We start from the raw sequence: 7,414 nt of genomic DNA, 5'->3' as shown, positions 1-7,414 counted from the left end.
CCGCCCGGCCCACACCACCCCACCGGCAGCTGCACCTTGTTCCGCCGCCGTGACGAGGAAGTCGGAGCCCGGAGGTGGAGACTTCGGCGGGGCTACTCACAGTCCATCGACGACTGACAACGAACGCCGACGTGACGCGACGAGGCCGGCCCACGACCATGACCACGACCGGCCTCCTCCTCCTTTCTACGGTCTGCATCTCCGATGCGATGCCAACCACCACCTCGTCAACGAATGTAAATGCTCCCTCCCTCCTCTACTCCTCTCCTCTATATAGTGTAATAATTTTTATCAATAAAAAAATAATTAAAAAAAGTTACTAATGGCGCACCGGGAGAGGGTGCGCCATTGTTATCAATAAAAAAGTTACTTATGGCGCACCCCGCGGTGGTGCGCCATTGCTATGGATGTACTTATGGCGCACCCCCTGGAGGTGCGCCATTGCTATCCATCCCTTTCCCCCTCGTCCCCGCGCCGATCAAATCCCTAGCCCCCGAGCATCCACCGCCGCCGCCCTTTCCCCCTCGCCGCCGACGACCCCTTTCCAGCGCGCCCGCCCCCACCTCCAGCGCTCCTCCACCCATCACCACCTCAGCTCTTCCACCCCTCACCACCGCAAGCCGCCGCCACCCCCGAGCATCCACCGCCGGCGCAGCTCCCAAGCATCCACCACCGCCGCCGCCGCCCCCCTCCCCCTCCTCCCAACCATCCACCACCCTCCACTGGACCGCAAGCCACTGCCGTCGTCGCCCCGAAGCAGCAGATCGAGCGGAGACAAGACGTTGTCTCAAAGTAAGTTGCTCTCTCTTCATGCAATTATCTTACTGCTGCAGCTGCTATCCTACAATTATCTTATGGTGATGGTTTGGATCAAAACAGAGGTGCTAGCAAAGTTTCAGAATTTTTGGAATTGTAGGAAATGAAGTTTCTTCACAAGCCGCAAATGTTGAAAATTTAGAACTTGTGATCAGGAGATGTTTGGGAAAAAGGAGTGTAAGTACTGTTCTTGTGTTGGGATAATTTTGTAGATTTTTAGGAGCTAGGGGAAATAGGGTTGTAGTTGTAAACTGAAAATGGATCAAAATGGAAAAGTGGGTGTTTCTCTCAAAAATTTCAAAAGAGTAGGATGGGTCTTTGTTCAAAAATGATTTATAGGAATTATAGGGTCTCCCAAAAATTTTGTGGCAATTTTAAAAAACTATTTGAATTAGTTTTAGTGCAACAGAGGCAACTCGGAGTTTGAAAATGGCATTAAAGGAATTTGTTTTTGGGGTAAATTCTATTATGAAATAATTCCTACTGTTATTTAAAATATAAATGAAATGATTTAATAAAACTACCAAAGTCCACAATATTATCTCCAAAATTTCTGAATAGAATGGAAGGAAGAATTTCTGCTAAGTGATTTCAATATATGAAGTTTCAGAATAATATATAGGATTGTTGGTTTTTAACCTTGGTTGCCATTGTTTCTATTTGTAACGGTCTGAAGAATGACTCATGCTGTTTGTGCTATCAGCTACCTAACAATCTCTAAGTGAAAGCAACTAGCTGGAGTAGATTTGTGCACACAATACTCCTTCCAAGACAATTTGCTTCCAAGGAGTAGTTTCAGTTTGCTTGCAAGGAGTAGTTTCAGTAAAGTTTCAGCATGGTTTCAGTATAGTTTCAGTAGCCGATTTGCTATTCACTTTGTGCTATTAGTTTGCTTCCATCTTTGTGCCCACTCTGAAGAGTATTCGTATATGCTTGGAACTAAACAGAGTTATACAATGAACTTCTGCAGGCTGATCTGAGTTGGACCATCCACTGCAGCTAACTTCTCTTCGGCAAGAGGAAGAAAGGAGAATCAGGGTACGGTTTCACCCCTAGAAGATATATTGTTGTACCCCGAGTGAAGGGAAGGAGTTTGTTGGGTTTTGTCTCCGACCATCGTGTCGTGATGATTTTGCAGGTACCCCGAGAGGCCCTTGAGTTTGCTAGAATGTTGATTAACTTCTGTTCTGGCAAATTCGGGTACTCCATACGTCCTATTTTCAGCAAAGGTCATGCTGAAATTTTCCGTGAATTTTAGCATGACTTTGCTAAAAATAGGACATATGGGGTACTTGCGACAAATGCACGGGCCGGGGTATCTTAGTACTTAATTAAGTAGGATCAACTGGCTCTTATGTTATACATATAGAAGTGTGATATCAACTCATAGTTATTACTAATGTCAGTTGCTCATCATCGATAAACCCTAATCTGGTTGGATGACCTACTAAAAAGCCCATACCACATATTCTATTTGGATGGCCCTGCTAACCCTTGACCATAAATATTTGAGATGGATGTAGAAGGCTTAAAGAAAGAAATGTTTTAGGCCAACTCCGCTGGGCCTAGCTGAAAATGCACAAGTGTGCATGACTAGCAATTGCTCAAACCAGTTCGAAGGGTGTGTTTTCACCACACTGTGGATTATCTTATTGGACCCAACAGAGATGATGTAGTTTTGAATTATGAACGTAGGAAATGTCGTCATCAGATGACGAAAGTCTCCCGGGGGAGTGCAGTTGGTGCCACGACGAGCGAGGTCTATGCGACATGCCTCACCTGGACGATGATCGGCGCTTCAGCATTAAGCTCGAGGAGACCTTCGATGTTGAAATGGTATGCAATGATGACAAGTGTTTTTTCGTAATTAAGCATGACTACAACTATTTCAACGTGTAATTTTCATCTTTTACAATTCGAGTAGCTTATCCCATGCCATGCAAGGCGCTATGTCTTGGAGAGGATGGGTTTTGAAGACCATGAAAGTTCTAAAACAAAGAAAATTCACCTAAGGACTCATCATGATGTGGATTTTGAAGTAAAGCTGTACAATTCTGAGAGCATAACCCATTTTGGTTGCAAAAAATGGGAAGCATTTTGCAAGATGTATGGTTTTGATGAGGGTATGCTTGTCACCATGGATCTCGGTGATCCTGAAATCAAGCAAGACAATATGGACATTTGGGTCCTTGTTGATACGCCTCCAATTCTACTGCTATGTGAGTTTATCAAACATAGTTATTAGCTAATTTATATTGTTTATTTCAAAGTAGTTGACAGCTTATTTCCATTGACAACTTATTTTCATTCTTCAAAGAATGTGCGGGAGATGGTAGACAAAACCCACTACACCGATGGCTCCGAATTAACTTACAAGGAGAAAAATCATCTGGTCGGATTTTGTACTAACATTGAGAATTACAATATCTACAATCAAACTCCTCAACATTATGGTCAATACGTGCCACTAGTGCATGTGTTCAACTACGGTAACTACCATGGAGATACCCTAGTAAGATTTTTTACTATTACGACATCTGTGCGTCTTCTGCATACTTCTAAAACTAGTACATCATTGCTAACTATGAAGTTATTACTATGTTTTTCAACAGATAATCCCAGCGAATTGTGTGCCTCATTTGATGTATGAGAAAGGTAGCCTTAATGTTTTGAACATACAGCCAGGTCATCCTATGAATCTGAACTGTCCATACCAGATTTCTAAAAGAAGTGGAGACATGCAAATCAAAGGATGGAAAAAATGTATGGACAGTCGTAAGGAGGTTCTTGGAAGCAAAAGGAAGCGAAGCGCAAGAATTGGAGATAGGATGATCTCCATTCTCCATAATGGAGAGTCAGGGTCTATATTGTTTTATGCTATTTTACCTTAAATAGGGTATTTAGGTCCTGCCTAATACTGATGATCATGTGCTAATAACAATTAAGTAGGGTTGGTTCGATGACTATCAAGATGATGATTGTATGACTTGTTATTAATAACGAGTAGAAGTTGTATGATGATGATTCGTAGGACTTGTTAGGATTAGTATTACTTTCGACATACTCGCTACTCGCGGTCTCGAGACTTGTAATGTTCTATCTTTGTTCGGTCTTTTGAATTCGGGGACTAATATGATGAATTGTATTCGGAGACTAATCTTCTATTGTATTCGATGAATCTGTTGTTGCTGTGTGGTGTTGTCTATATTCTGTCCAGTAATATATTTGTAACATGTGCAAATATCAGGAAAAAAATCCCTAATATTCATACTAGTGGCGCACCACCAACTAGTGCGCCATTAGTAAGCTAGAGACACTAGTGGCGCATCATCAACTAGTGCGCCATTAGTAAGCTAGAGCACATGGGTAGATAAGGCCCCTGGGAGGCATACTAATGGCACACCGTGGGTATACCAATGGCGCACCCGTGGTGCGCTATTAGTAAAAAAATCTAATGGCGTGATGCTAGTGGCACACCTGTGGTGCGCCATTAGTAGGCAAAACAGGTGCGCCACCAGCAGGCCTTTTCCTAGTATTGTGAGATGCATGGCATGCTGGTAGTAATCTTTTGCTCCGGGTGGTAATAGCTTGTACTAAAAGTAGTAAGATACTAAAAGTAGTAAGAGCAACTCTAGCAGACCCCGCGAAATGCCCGGCCCGCAAAAATTCCGGCGAGTATGCGGGCTTAGGCCAATTTTGCGGCGAGAACAGAGCCCACATACTCGCCTGGCCCACAAGAACTTTTGCCGCAGCCCGCAAACCGCACGCCCCGAGCACTATAAGTGTTGTTCCGCGACCCTTTTGCGGATCCAAACCCTATCCCCCCGCTGCCGTGAGCCACCCGATTCCCCTTTCCCCTCTCCCAATTTCTCACCGCCGGCGACCCTCCTACCCACCTCCAGCCGCCATGTGGGGGCGAATGTGGAGCTCCGGACGTGGCTCCGGCAGCAGATCCGGCCGTGAGATGGACCCGGAGCGCGAGCGGCTCGTCCGGTCCGATGGCGCGAGGAAGCGCGTTGCGCGGAAGTGGACCAACCATGGGCTTTCGCGGCCGGCGAGCTTTGACCGCCGCGAGATGGTGGAGTACGACCACCGGCGCACGTCGTTCTCCTCCGCGCGTTCTTAGTACGCCGGATCCTCCTCCGCCACGGGCTTCCTCCCTGTGAAGAGGGAGTGGTCGGATGAGGAGGAGGAGCCGGAGCTGCCGGTGCCGTTCCCCTTCGTGCCGGTGAAGGAGGAGCCTGAGGAGCCCGTTCCGCTCGGCCGTCGCGGAGTTGTCGGGCCCGAGGACTACGTCGCGGAGTTCGACGCCCTCGCCGCCGCCATCACCGAGCGGAGCGTGCGCGAGGGGAAGGAGCGCCGGCGCCATGCCGAGGAGCTCGAATGATGAGGACATCAATACCATTGTTACACCCACAGCCCCTACTGTTACATATACTGGACCAATTACTAGAGCTCGCGCACGCCAATTAAATTACCAGGTACTTTCGTTTCTTGGTAATGATTCTAATGTTCATGAGATTATGATGCTGCCTAAATTGGATACATTTGTTTTGCTTTCAAATGAAGGGCCTAGCTTGGAGAAGGATGAACATTGGAGCAAGAACACGCATGAAGTTGATGGCATGCGCAAGGGGATCAAGAACGGAGTTACAAGTGATGATTTCAGGACTTTGAAGCCGCCATAAGGAGTGCATGAAGCCATGGACGAAATATATAAGATGCCACTTCATAATATTCGTCCATAGGCTATTCTAGGTGCTGCGTCACCTTATTAATGGGCCAGGCCCATGTAATTTCGAAATACTTAAGTATAGACTATTTTTAGAGTCCGTATGTGTGGGGAAACAAGAGTTAGGGTTGGTTTCGGACCCCACCCTCAAGGGCCACGAAATTCCCCTCTCTTCCTCCATATATACAGCCCTTAGGGCGTCGTTTAGACTTTGGGTTTTGTTTAGATTAAAAGTTCGCCATAGCTGCAACTTCGCGTACTTCGTTTGTGTCCAACGACCAGACCAAGACGTCACAGAACCCCACCTTGATCAATAAAATTTCATCTTATATTCGCAATATCCAGATTGCAATCTCAGTTTCTTGCTTGTTCTTCGTTTGCTCGCAGGAAACAGGCTCTCGTGGTCAGGTTGATCGTGCTCCGGCGTGGTCAATAACCCCTCGGAAGTTGGTTTAGCGATTGCTAAGGCGCGACGTCTCGCACGTTCGTAGTCGGATCATCAAGGTCGACTCCCACAGAAAACGATAGCCACCATCTCATTGAAACATCGGGACACCTTTGCCTCTATCAAGTGGTATCAGATTTCCAGGTTGCTCGGTGAGATTTTACAGTTTTTCGTAGATTAGATCGAGTCTGTTCTTCATACCTACAGTCCACGAAAAAGCCACACAAAAAAATTAGGGTTAGTTCATCATATCCGAACCAATCTGAGCCTTTGCATAATCTTTTTAGGGTTTTTGCTTTGTTGAATTTGCGGTTGCATCATCGTGTCAAGTTGCTGGTCTTAGAGTCTAGTCTTTTAGAGTTTCGAGTTCTGGTCATAAGTTGTCACGCCGCCGCCGCACCATCATCATCGCCCATCTATCACTTTTGCTTATCCGCCACCGCTCTGAATCCTTATCCATATGCCACTACCAATCCGTATCCATATACCACCATCAATCTCTATCCATATACCACCACCGCTACCATATACCACCACCGCTGCCATATACCACAACCATATATCCACCACCAATCCGAGTTCTTCTCATATTAGGTTTGTTCTTGAGATCAATCTCAATTCCGATTCGTGTTTCCTTGCCTGCGTAGGTCTCGAAAAAAAAGAGTCTGGAGACCCCCGGGCAGTTTTTAGGCCAAAATTTTCACGGGCAAAAATATTTTTTCCCTATCCTATTTTTAGGCTTTTCTGAGTCTTTTGAGCCACGTGCCATCATAGTGATTTTTTGTCGCACTTTTTCGTCGTCGCTGCCCTGATTTCCGAAAAAAAAGTGAAAAAAAAAATTTCGTGCCCATCCTATCAGTTTGACGAGGGAAGAGTTTTGAGACACTTGCCATTATAGTATTTTTTCGCAAAAAAAAGGAGCGCAAAAAAAAGAGGAGCGCAAAAAAAAAGCGAAAAAAAAGTTCCAGAGTGTGCTTTTCCCTTATTTACGTGCAGCGCCGTGATTTTGTTAGTGTTCTAGGCTCGCGTCTCTAGCACGGTCTAGCCTAGGACCAGCACAGTACCGTCGTTGAGCGTTTATTCAACTTTGCATCTCTGAATTGATTATTGCTGACCCTTTTTGCTACCATACTATAAGCCTTCCCAGCTCCACATACCTCTACGTCGTGCATTTGACTCTCCCTGGCAATCGCTCTATCCAAGCTTTTGAGAGTTTTGACTACAACGGTTGCCGATCACCGCCTGCTGCTGGGTAAGAACTGGTAAGAATTTGAGATTTGCTTGACGGATTTGTGACACCCGCCACCACCACCTCTTGTTAGTATTCTGTAGGATCATATTCTTGTGTGTTTTCTATTGTTGCTAACCATGGCAGGATCACAAGCCGACGAGACTGACTGGGAGAACATGCCGAATCAGGA

The sequence above is a fragment of the Triticum urartu genome, chromosome 4 (genome assembly GCF_003073215.2).
Source record: "Triticum urartu cultivar G1812 chromosome 4, Tu2.1, whole genome shotgun sequence".
Taxonomy (NCBI): domain Eukaryota; kingdom Viridiplantae; phylum Streptophyta; class Magnoliopsida; order Poales; family Poaceae; genus Triticum; species Triticum urartu.
Note: the sequence above shows the minus strand (reverse complement) of the source record.